The 12,441-nt window shown below is 35.6% G+C and overlaps 1 pseudogene; it reads right to left on the bottom strand.

The window, feature by feature from the left end:
- Positions 1-12,441, bottom strand: part of LOC114257244 (perakine reductase-like) — an 82,413-nt pseudogene that overhangs the window by 38,845 nt on the left and 31,127 nt on the right.

Below are 12,441 nucleotides of genomic sequence, written 5' to 3'. Positions count from 1 at the left end.
CTTATTTTGCCATGTTTTAGCTCTGTCCATAATCGTTTGGGTTGATCTTTGCATGCATTATAGAGCTCCTTTGTATTTGGGCTTGTTGGCCTTGTGTATGTGCATGTGTAGCATGCCATCTTTGCATTGTTTTGGTGATTTGGAATCATCCTACATGCTATTTCAGTCCCATTTCCATGCTTGTTTGATTGCCTTGCATGCCTCTTTAAGGCTTTGGAAGCATGTGTTGCAATGCTCCATGTTTTGGCCATGGTGTATGCCTTTGAATTTGGGCCACTTAGATGCCATCTAAGGAGTCCTTTGGCCTTGTTTTAACATGCTAAAAATCTGTTTTTAGTTGTTTAATGCATGCCATGTTTGGTCATGTTAAGTGTAGTTCAATGCCTTATTGATTTGCTTTGAACACTTGGACTATTCGTTGCATGTTTTGGCTTGATTTTGTTGCTTGGTTTGGCACCATCCTAACATGATTTCAATACTCATGTTGCATGCTAACTTGTCCATGTTTCCTTCTTTCAAGTGTGCTTGAATGTTGTTTGATTTATGCTTAAGTGTTGGTCCTTATGTGCATGTGTGTGTGCATGCCATTTAGCTCTCACTCTTTAGCACTTTTGGCCACTGTTTTAGGCCTATTTTAGAGTTGCCTAATTCATGTTTAAGTCCATCTTTGCCATCCATTTGCATTGCTCTATGTATGCTTGCATGCTTGCATGAGTTAATTGCCATGCCATGTTGCATTCCTAGCTTGTATGCCTAGGTTGCATTGCATTTTGCATGCATGCCTTGTTCCTTGAATTGGTGATAGGAATAGGGCCTAATTTGTTTGATTGGTTTGCATGCATTTGAAACCAAAGTTGCATACTTGGTTCCTTGGGCCATCATGCATGGAAATGCGTGATTGGTGGTCCGAGAACCGAGGCACATGTCCCTTTGAGTCATTACAATGATAAGAGACATGGTTGGTGCATACATGCCTTGAATTGTGCTGCCATGCCTTGTTTTGCCCTCTGTTGCTGTGAGTTGCAGGTTCTGCAGGAATACTCTGCCGACCGGCAGTGTAATGTGCCGACCGGCACAATTTTCTCTGCCGACAGACCCTATTTTGTGCCGATGGCCATACTACACTGCCGGTGGAAATTTCAATCAGCCGGTGATGATCCCCTCTGTCCAAGGATGCAGTCCTGAGGTTTTGACAACCTCCAGAGGAGGAAAGGGAGGAAAACAGAGGCAGCTTGCGCATGGTGGCGCGCTTCCCGAGGCGTTTTCCCGCTTTATTTAATTTATTCAATTAGTTAATTTGTTAATTAATTAATTTGTAATATTTAATTAGCTTGCGTAGTTAATTAATTTGTAATATTTATTCGGTCCCTCCGAGCGAGGGCAAATCTGTAATAAGTGTGTGTGGGTGGTGTGTATGTCTTCCAACCTCACGTCTTTCTTCCCTTTTATTTACCTGCTTATGATGGTAGATTAGGGCACGTTTAATTTAGCATACCTTATGCTATGCATGTGTGCATCCATGCATTTGTATTACATGCATTAGGCTCGGTACATCACGCTAACTGCATCAGTACTTCAATTCCGAACTGAATACGTGATAATTGTGCATTTTCACATGACATGTTTAGGATAGCCGAGCCTATTCTAGCAACATTTTGTATGCGATGCATTAGGCACTTCACATGGACTTGGATCATGCATGTTTGCTAACAAGTTCTTTGTTTTGGCACGGAGTACTATGTAAGTATTTCCGCTTTAGCATATCGCATGAGTGTGAATGTTACCATGACAGCATGCTTAACATGTGGCTAGATGCTTATGTGTTAAAACTGTTTTGAATGCCTGTGGGTGAAGGTTGGATTGTTTGAGTTGGAAAAACTCGTTGAAATCCGTATTTTAGCCTACTTGCGAGTAGCAAACTCCAAAGCATTTTCAAACCAAACGGATATGCAATGTTTATTTCCAAATTGGGCAATCTAGTCTATACTTGTTTGCTGTGCGCATAACATAGTAATTCTAGGCTAACAATTGGTTTAAGAACACATAAAGTTTTCAAAAACGGATATCACGGTTAGTAGAGGTCGGTCTTCGGACCGGGCGAAAGGGGGTGCTCATAGCTGACCTTCCCCGATCGTACCCAAGCTCCCGAGCCGAGACAACTCCGGTGATGACGGACATGTGGCCTTCGGCACCGAGTCAGGGTTTCCTAAATTCTCCCATAAAAAAATATTTAGGTGGCGACTCTGTATCTGGCAAAGCAGTCCATGTTTGGCACTACTTTTTCAAAAATCTGTTTCTCAAAACGATTTGCCAGATTTGGACTCTTTGGTTCAGATTAAGAACCATGACACAAATCGAGTCCGAACTGTAGCATGAGGCCCCCGGGGCGCGTCTACATCAAGCTAGCCAGTAGTAAGTCGATTGGTAATCACATCTAGTCTGTCCTTTCAGAACTTCCCATCGTAGTAGTCAAGCATCTGTATCGACTAAATCACTCTAAGGTTGTTCCCCCGTGTCCTACTAATTGCGTAAGAGCAGTTTGAACTTCACTACCTTACAAGGCTTTTTCAGCTTGAGCAGAATCGATTTTATGATTGAATAGCAGAAGTGCTACTTAGTAGTAGAAACTAGAAGAGACAGACAATAGCTAAGTGATAACTCTTTTTCCTATATGCCTACCAGATATAATCAAATGAATATAGCCGATAGCAATTTTTGATTACAATAAAAATCATTAGTCTTGTGTTAGTCTTGTGTTACCTCACTAGCTCACCGACCCCGGCATATCATAGCAAAAATCATTTGGTCTACTAAGCTTTTTCTGCCTCACGCCTCCCATCTCATGTCTTTTTTGAACTAGATATGTCCGTCAGGGGATTACAAACTCCCTCAATAATAGGTAGGTAGGGAAGCAATCTAAGAATTAGAACTATAACGATCAGAGTTCTCTTTTGATTATTTCAAATTGATCGGAAAAAATAGTTATAAAGAACCATAGGATATTCAAACGATAAGGTAATCCTTGGCCAATCCCATAGAAGGGATGGGCCCCATTGCTCAACTTCTAGTACAGGAAAGGCAATCCTAGGTCCATCCTAACAAAAACAGAATGGCCCCCAACTTTGGGATGCCGGCAGGAGAAAGGCGCCTTAGGGATTATCTAGAAAATCACCCTTCTTTTAAAGAAAGCTAACTGTACCAGTAGGGGCCCAGGGCGAGTCGAATCCTTAATCAAGCGCTTTGTATCTATCTTTCATATTGAGTGCTCTCAAAGGTGCATGCCTTGACCCCTTTGCGGATGTCGCAGCACAAGCCTGACTTGTAAGTGAATTTTTAGACCGTCTTTGTCCTTGCTTAGACACTTATTGATTAGATTAGGGCACACTACCACTTTTATCACCAAGCTGACCCTGGATAGGCTTACCATTTCATGGAGTAGGAATGGCAGAGCGACCCAAAATTGGAATATGCACCATAGTACTTCGTCTACTCTACTCTTGCACATTTGATCGGGAAGTATATCCATATGTCCACTATAGTCTATTTGAAGCGTTTCTACCCTCTCTCATGTGAGATCACGTTTATTTCAAGTTTCTTACTCTCCATTAGCAGCGGGAAAGGAGTTTATCTATCTGCCTAGCTTTGGTAGATTTCCTCCACAGAAATTCCACGAATCCCTTGGTGGATAAGTCCGACGACTCAGCAACAGTGCGGAATTGGTTTTTGTATGGTAAGTTTACAATAGGTTATATCATGAAAATGCCAAATAATCAAATACAAACAAAAGGCATTTCCTTTACAATAGGTAGTGCTATTTCTTTAAATGATTCTATTGGTAATGTCATTTCTAACATGGATGTATATAATAAGTGCAAGTCAACTAACGCGTGAAACACCTATTCCGTAACCATAGAATATCTTTTGCTGCTGATCTCACATTGAGTTCTCCACAAATGTACAAGACCTATAGGTATAAACAGTGTGGTCGTACCTCACTACATACGACTTTCTTGCTTTGAACTACTTCTCAAAGGCTTTCTCTGCTTGAGAAAATAAGAATGCCTTTAGAAAGGATGAATGCAAGGTTTGAGGAAAAGACATGGACTGAGAAGTAGGAAGCTGGTAAAGACCATTGCAGTCAAGGTTTCAAAAAGCAGTGTTACGTAATAGTTGCGGCCGTTACGTAACAATTGCGGCGATAGGCACTACACATTACATCTACTTTTATGGTGTGACAGAATTCACACATGTAACGGCCATTTCAGTATTACGTAACGGCCGTAACGGCTCATTACACACCGTATACACATTTACAATATTCTGAACAGCTTTCTTTATATAAAAAAAAAAAAAAAACTTACAAAATATACATTATATACATTCTGCAATATTCAGTAGCTCAAAAATAATTTTTGTTTAAGTCTCAATTTTTATTTTTATAATCATTTCATTTAATAATTGTAAACATTTTTTATGTAGTTAATTCAAGAATTGGTCAAAAATAATTTTGTAGACATTTAAAATCAATTATTCTTACAAAAATAAATAAAAATAAGAGGTACAATATGGATTTATGACATATAAAGTCATTAACTATTGAAATAAAATATAAAAAGCTCCTTTTATAGTGATTTAAAAATATGAAATATATTGGATCATACTTAAAAACTAACAAATATTAATCAAAATCTATTTTAAACCCCCAATAAATGTGATTTTGAAAAAAAAATATATATGCATATCGTGTAAGTTTTTTTCAAATTATGTGAAAAATAAAAAAATTCACAGTTCTGATTACTACAACCGTTACGCTACGGCCTTTACACCTCGCCACCACACCACCGCAACCGCTTTTTGAAACCTTGATTGCAGTGATAGCCTTTGAAGAGAACTTGTTTAGTGAGCCGCATTCGAGGGATGAAATTCTCGACGCCATTTTTTAATAGACAAATAATGCCCCGCAATAACCTAGGGAACATCAAAAAGTACATGATCATAATCATCTCTATGGGAAAGCCTTACCAAAAAGAAATTTGATTCCAGATCCACAACCTTCACATCTCCCATAGCTTCCCACATCTGCTTTAAACGATCACACATAAACGGAAAGCTAACAAACTTACCTAAAAATTTCACAATCAGCGCATTCCACAACAGTTACCATTCTTTTTATGAGAAAGAACAAAAGAAAAGAAAATCAATAAGACAATTGTCTATCTTGTCAAAAAGAAAAAAACAAAAAAAACTATGGCATTCCTTTAGGCATTGGTTTTTTGGAGATTTTTTTTCCACCTTTTATCGACTTCAGTAATGATTCAAGATTTTTAATTTCTAGGTTCATCTAAGCGAGACAATCCTTACAAAAAATAAAAAATAAAATTGAAAAGGAAATTTTTTGAAAAAAGTACACTATAGACGAAAAAACCAATACATGTTTAGTACTTTTCAAAAAAAATTGCCTAAAAGCTGATTTTTTTTTTTTTTTAGGGTGGGGGAGGTTCTTTAATGAAATTTAAATATATTATAAATGGCGGGGCCAGGCTAGAATTACTCATGCCAGGCCCATCTCAAAAAGAAAACGAGCTCAAAATCTCAACTCATCTCATGGGCCAAATATCTATCACAAGCCATAGAATGGGCTGGGCTGGTTGGGCCATCAAGCCCATGATCACCCTAGCCTAGATGGATTTAAAAAGTACATTGAAAAACAACTCAAACTTGAAAAAAGTTCAATAAAAACAAAAAAAACACCACCAAAAAAAAAATCCAAATTAAAACTAGGAACTAGACTTGAGGTGCATTGGTAAATGGCAAATATAAACGAGAAACTTACAGTCTCCTCTATAGGTACTGATGTGTCAATCCGGTGTACGTAGTAGAGATCAATGTAGTCCACACCAAGGCGCTTCAAACTACCCTCACAATAGGAGCGCACATATGCAACAGTACCCTTCACCACAACTTGAGTAGGTTCCACTTTGACAATTCCAAATTTTGTAGCTAATTGAACTTTTTCTCATGGCAAACCCTTTAATGCCTACATGTATTAGGATCAACAACTGAAATATCACACAAAATTGCCAAAAAAGCATATTCATTTTTTCTTTGAAAAACAGCCAACAAGACTCTCTTTGGTTTGATTTTTAGAATAAATTTTTTGAAAAAAAAAATTCAAATAACCTAAAAACTAATTTGGCATAAAAAATGAAAATTACTCTTCATTACACACGGTTTTATCTTTTGGGGAAGCATTATTTTTGTCAAACTAGCTTCTATTTTATTAAAAAAAAATCCAGAAAATAGATTATGAAAGTGAAACAAAATTTTCCAGTTAAACTCCGACTGTATTTGTATGTATCACATTCTACATATTTATTTGTTTTCCCTTTTCTAATTGATAAGAACAACATTTATAGTCATACCCAAGTAAACCACCAAAACAAAAAGTATTAATATCCTCCTCGAATATTTCATTTCTTGTTAAACAAACTATGAAAAGAGAACACTATCTCCCAAATGTAGTCTCCACTCAGTGGGTGTTATTAGTTCAAGTCTTATCTATCAGATCAATCTATAACACATCCTATTCAATGATGCAAGAAAAACAACAACAACAATCAAATCAAGTATACTACCAAAACCTTTCAAAAAGTTAGTGGAGTCTCCACTCTAAAGGTGTGAATACAAAACATTCATAATCAGGTCTTATCTTTCAAATTAGTTGAAAATGCATCCCATTCAACGATGCAAGAAAAATGACAACATTAATAATCATAGAAATATAACTCCAAAACCTTTCATAGAAATATAACTCCAAAACCTTTCAAATCCGAACTTTTTTCCCTTTCCTTTCTTGGACTCATAGCATAAATACTTCTAAAAGGAAATTGTATCTATATTGTACCCATATTGGATACCGAAACTCCTTGGATACTCGCAATTACGTATCCAATAGTTCCTAAAACGTATCTAATATTTGATGGCAATTTTGAGAAGTATTGCATACTTTCTGGATAATCTAAGTCACATATCCAAACTATTATGAAACTGAAATTGCAATAATTTTGCATATTATTAGAGTATAATTGTTAAAATAGATACATGAATGATTTTTCAATATTTTCTAATATCTTACCCGAGAAGAAAATAGTGAGATTAAAGTAGTACTCTTACCTTTCCAAATATTGTCAAATTAGCGTATTGGCTAAAAAATAAATAAATAAATAAACTGGCTCTTACTCAATAATTAATATCTAAATAATGGTTAATATAATACTAAAAAGAAAAAAGAAAAAAAGAAAAAGGAAAGGGAAAAGAAAAACAAAATTCAACATATCCTTGCCATACTCGTATCCTATTTTATTAGATTTTATTATATCACCTTATCTGTATCGTATTGTATCTGTATCCCGTATTAGTATCCTTAATTCATAGGTTGTTGGATATGGTCCAAAAAATGATTTAGGCAACATAAAAAATAGTAAAAAAAAAACATAATAAAAAAAAAACAGAGAAAGTAAACCAAAACAAACCAAACCAAGCCAAGTCTTAAGTCTCATCAAATGGGGCCAGCTAGATGAATCATTCTTCTCCACTCGACTCTATAAAAAGCCATTTCGTTAGTCAAATTAAGGAGATTCATATCTCTATTTACTACACTATCCCACGTTAACCTAGGTCTATCCTGTCCCCTAACACTTCCATCTATCGTCATTGCATCACGTCTCTTCATTACTGCCTCTGTTGGTCTCCGTTGTATATGACCAAACCATCTCAATCTATTTTCTCTCAACTTATCTTCTATCGGTGCTACTCTTACCCATTTTCGAATATACTCATTCATAATTCAGTCTTTCCTGGTCTTGCCACATATCTACCTTAGCATCCTTATCTCAGTAACACTCATCTTATCTACATGTTGTTTCTTAGTTACCCAGCATTCCATCCCATACAACATCGCGGGTCTAATAACCGTTCTATGAAACTTTCCTTTTAGTCTAGTGGGTACTCATTTATCACACAGTACCCCAGAAGCACTCCTCTACTTAAGTCACCCCGCCTTAATTCTACGGACCACATCCGCTCTAATCTCCACAACCGTTGTGATAATCGATCCTAAATAATGAAAATGTTCACTCTAAGGTAGTTCTTGATTTTGAATCTTCACTTATTCTCTACTTCCGTTGTTACTATTACTAAAATTACACTCCATGTACTCTGTCTTAGTTTTGCTTATCTTAAACCCTTTAAATTTAAGTGATTCTCTCCAAGTCTCTAACTTAGTGCTAACTTCTTCACTAGTCTCATCCACTAACACGATATCATTTGCAAAAAGCATACACCACGGCACATCATCCTAAATATTTCTCATCTACTCATCCATAACTAAAACAAAAAGATAAGGACTTAAGGTTGATCCTTGGTGTAACTCTATAGTAATTGGAAATTCATTTGTTTCTCTAATAGGTGATCTAATAGTGGTCACCATACCATCATACATGTTCCTAATCACATCAATGTAACCTTTTGTCACCCTTTCTTTTCTAACACCCACCAGATTATATTCCGGAGCACTCTATCATATGTTTTCTCAAGATCGATAAAAACCATATGAATGTCTCTTTTCTTTTCTCTATACTTTCTATTACTCTCCTCAAAAGATAGATCGCTTTTATTGTTGACCTATCAGGCATAAACCCAAATTGATTCTCTAACACCTCTGCTATATCTCGTAATCAACGTTCCATCACTCTCTCTCACACTTTCATTATATGACACATTAACTTGATTCCTCTATAGTTGTTGCAATTCTGGACATCTCCTTCATTCTTATAAATTGGCACTAAAATACTCTTTCTCTACTCCTTTGGCATTTTCCTAGTCAACAAAATCTTGCTAAATAACCTAGCTAACTAAGTAACCCCATTCTTATCCAAACATTTCCAAACTTCAATAGGGATATCATCGGGTCCTAAAGCCTTATTCGATTTCATCTTCTTAAGTGCAATCTCGACTTCAAAATTCCCAATCTTGCGATATAACCTATAGTCTTAATTTTTCTTATTACTAGCTACTTCCTCCCCTATTGACCTACCTCCATGTTCAAAAAAGAAAAGGACAGAGAAAGTGTGATTGGAAAAATGGAAATTTGCGTTTTAGTGGGACTAACTCAAAATAATTACAACTTTCATGAAGATACAAGTTGGTCTTAGTACAGTATCTGTGAAAGTTATGGCATAGAACACAACTCCCACTTGCACCTCCATAAAAATGCACTTTTTTTGAGTTGTTTCAACTAAGACGCCATTTCCGTAAGAAAAATTGATCTGGGATATATGACATCTTTTCAACAAGTTTTTAAATGAGCATAATCATAACAGTCCTTTATCGCAATGTAAAGTAGAGAAAAACTCATGTTTTCTTTTTCTTTCTTTTTTTTTTTAATTTTACAAATAAAAGTAACTTTATTCAAAAAAGAGCATCAAGATGATACTAACAAAAACAATCCACACCAAGAAAATTACATCTCAGCCAACTAAAGAATCAACAAAAATCAATAAGAAAAATAAATCCGGCTCAACCCTCCCCAACACCCAACAAGACAACCCCACTAAGGATGGCAATGGATATCCTACCCAATAGGTACCCATGAAGACCAAATCTGAAATACATGGGTTTCCCCCATTTTTCTTACCCATTGGGTTGGATAGGTGGTATAATTTAAATATTCAATGGGGATGAGTCGGGGATGAGTACCCACTTATTTCTCTATATGAAAAAGCCTCTCTAGTCCTCTGTTCTTTTGTTCTGTTTTGCTATGTTGATTATGTAAATATTATAGACGGAATAGAGATAACATATAGAGATACATACAGTTATGATGACAAACCTAAAAGAAATGATCAAACCATTCATTGAGTCATTGAAAAGAAAATTGACGACATAGTTTCTCATTTGGTTGTGTGCCTTGGTTTCTCTCTCTCTTCAAACTCTCTCTCTAGTCACTGCTGCTGCCATGGTTTCTCTCTCTTCAAACTCTCTCTCTCTCTCTCTTGCTCTTTTGTGTTTCTCTCTCTCTATATGTCTTTGTATCAGATTTTTTTAAACTATTAAATATTTTATCAACATCTTACATTTTATTTCCGGAAAAAATATTTTAAATTTTATTACCACTTTAAAATAAGTTTCTTAGTTAATTAATTAATGTATGTGTATTTGATTTTGTTATTGAACCAAAATAAAAATAAAAAAATATAATTAAATGTGTATTTGGCTTTACCTTTAAACCTTTAAAAAAAAAAAAGGTCAAGTTGGGTTGGGGAAAACCCAAACCCATTAGGGGATGAGGATGGTAGTCCCCACAGAGAATGGAAATGGAGAATAAAGAAAAATTATAATAGGGGAATGGGGATGAAGAATTAATATCCACCCTATTGCCCTCCATTGCCATCCCTAAACCCCACCAACATGAATAACTCATGTTTTTCTTTTCGAGGATTCTCCCAAACAATAGTTTCAACAAAATCTTTCAATTTCTTATGACTTACTAAGTTCAATTCTTTATATTTCTGTATAAACAGAGTACATTAAATGTAATAAATAGCTATAACCAAATTCCTATAACAAGCCCAAAATGTTCAGGTACCATGTTAATGAAAACATTACCTTTCCCACTAATATTTCGTTAGTGTGGTCAACACTATAAATATCTGACCTATCAAAGAAAGTAATTCCTCCATTGAATGTAATCTTGATTATCGCAATGCCATCCTCATCAGAGACAGGAGAATTGTAGGCTCCACTAAGCCCCATACAGCCATAACCCAATTTTGAGACCTAAGAAAAAGAAGGGAAAAAAAAAAGGATTCCAATTTCAGAAAACAAACGAGAAAAAAAAATACATTGACAAAACATTTCTAACACTCACACCTAGCCTACTGAGTGGTGATTCATCCCACTAATTTTTGGACCACTAATAGCTCTAATGAGCTTAAAAAAAAAAAAAAAAACAAACAAACAAGCTCAAGCCAAAACATCACATCACTTTGGTAGGGGCCACCGTGCCACATCATTAGTGATGCTCTAGAGCTCCCAATTTAGTGCTCTAAAACATTATTCTAGCCTACTAGTTGGTAAAGGGTTTGACTCCCTTTCCCCCATTCCTATTAAAAGACATATAACTTAAGTTCTAAATATAGCAAAAGGTCACCAACTTTTGTCATCGCAAACATGGAAAGATATATATATAACTTTCATCATAATATAATTTATTCCAAACATGGAACTAATCACAAGCATCCAACTAGGCAATTACATAAGACAGCGACAAAAATCTAGTGACATAAACCATTTTTGTTTTTAAAAATACAAGCAAACAAAAAGAAAAACAACATTAACATTTTTAGCAGCCCTGTTATCATAGCCTATGAAGCATGGATACTACTTCCATATCGAAATTGTATTGAACACCAATACTCTTTGGATACTCACATATATTTATCTAATACTTCCCAAAAATATCCCAATTAAAGTTTATTTGTCTTTAAATTTTTAATCAAAGTATCATATATGTTCAAGATACTCTAAATATTCAACTTATTTTGACAATAAGATGTGACATTTCTTGTGTAATGTTAGAGTATAATTGTTAGAATAAATGTAAGATTGGTTTATTCAAATACTTTGCATACTAGACCAGAAAAATTGAGAAACAGTAAAATTAAAGCATGTCAAATTTTGTCGAAATTTGTGTCCTCATAACATAACCTTAATCTTTTTTTACATGAATATGTTGTAAAGAGTCGTGCTACAGGCCTCGAATATTGAGGCGCGAATTTACCTCGAATTTGTTTAACCGGTCGTTCGGCAAAGAGGCTGACAGCCTCGGTCGACAAGGTGACAACCGTGGTAGACAAGTGCTTCACCTAGTCGTCTGGGTGGTCGTCCAACCGGTTGATCGGTGACCACAAATTCGCGCCATTCGTGCCTGAAGCTCTCGAGGCCTAAAGTATTAGTGATGTTATAAAACTAAAATTAAGAATATTTAACTGATACTTAAATACATAATTAGTAATAAATATGTTATGATAAAATTACTTTTATATTTATACACATACATACATACAAGATATATATATATAGGTTTAGTGTAGTTGTCAAATCCAATCCAACTTGTACTTGAATATTGTCACATCAAAGTGCAAAACAGATTTAGCGCGCTGGTTCTCAATCAACAGTAGACCAAACTGTGAGGAATGCTGATGGGCTACCATCGGACCACAGCGGCTCATCCTCGGAATCCGAAAATAAAACAAAGACAGAACGGAATCACTTAGGGTGTTTTGGGAAGCAAATAAAAAGTTAGCTTTTAGCTTTTTCCCCATTTCAGGTCACATCACTTTTCACATTTTTTACCTACAAAAAGACAAAATAGACTAAAAA

The sequence above is a fragment of the Camellia sinensis genome, chromosome 5, assembly GCF_055761805.1.
Source record: "Camellia sinensis isolate YWXY chromosome 5, ASM5576180v1, whole genome shotgun sequence".
NCBI classification, from domain to species: domain Eukaryota; kingdom Viridiplantae; phylum Streptophyta; class Magnoliopsida; order Ericales; family Theaceae; genus Camellia; species Camellia sinensis.
The sequence above is the reverse complement of the archived record's forward strand: the minus strand, read 5'-3'. Positions and strand labels throughout refer to the sequence as shown.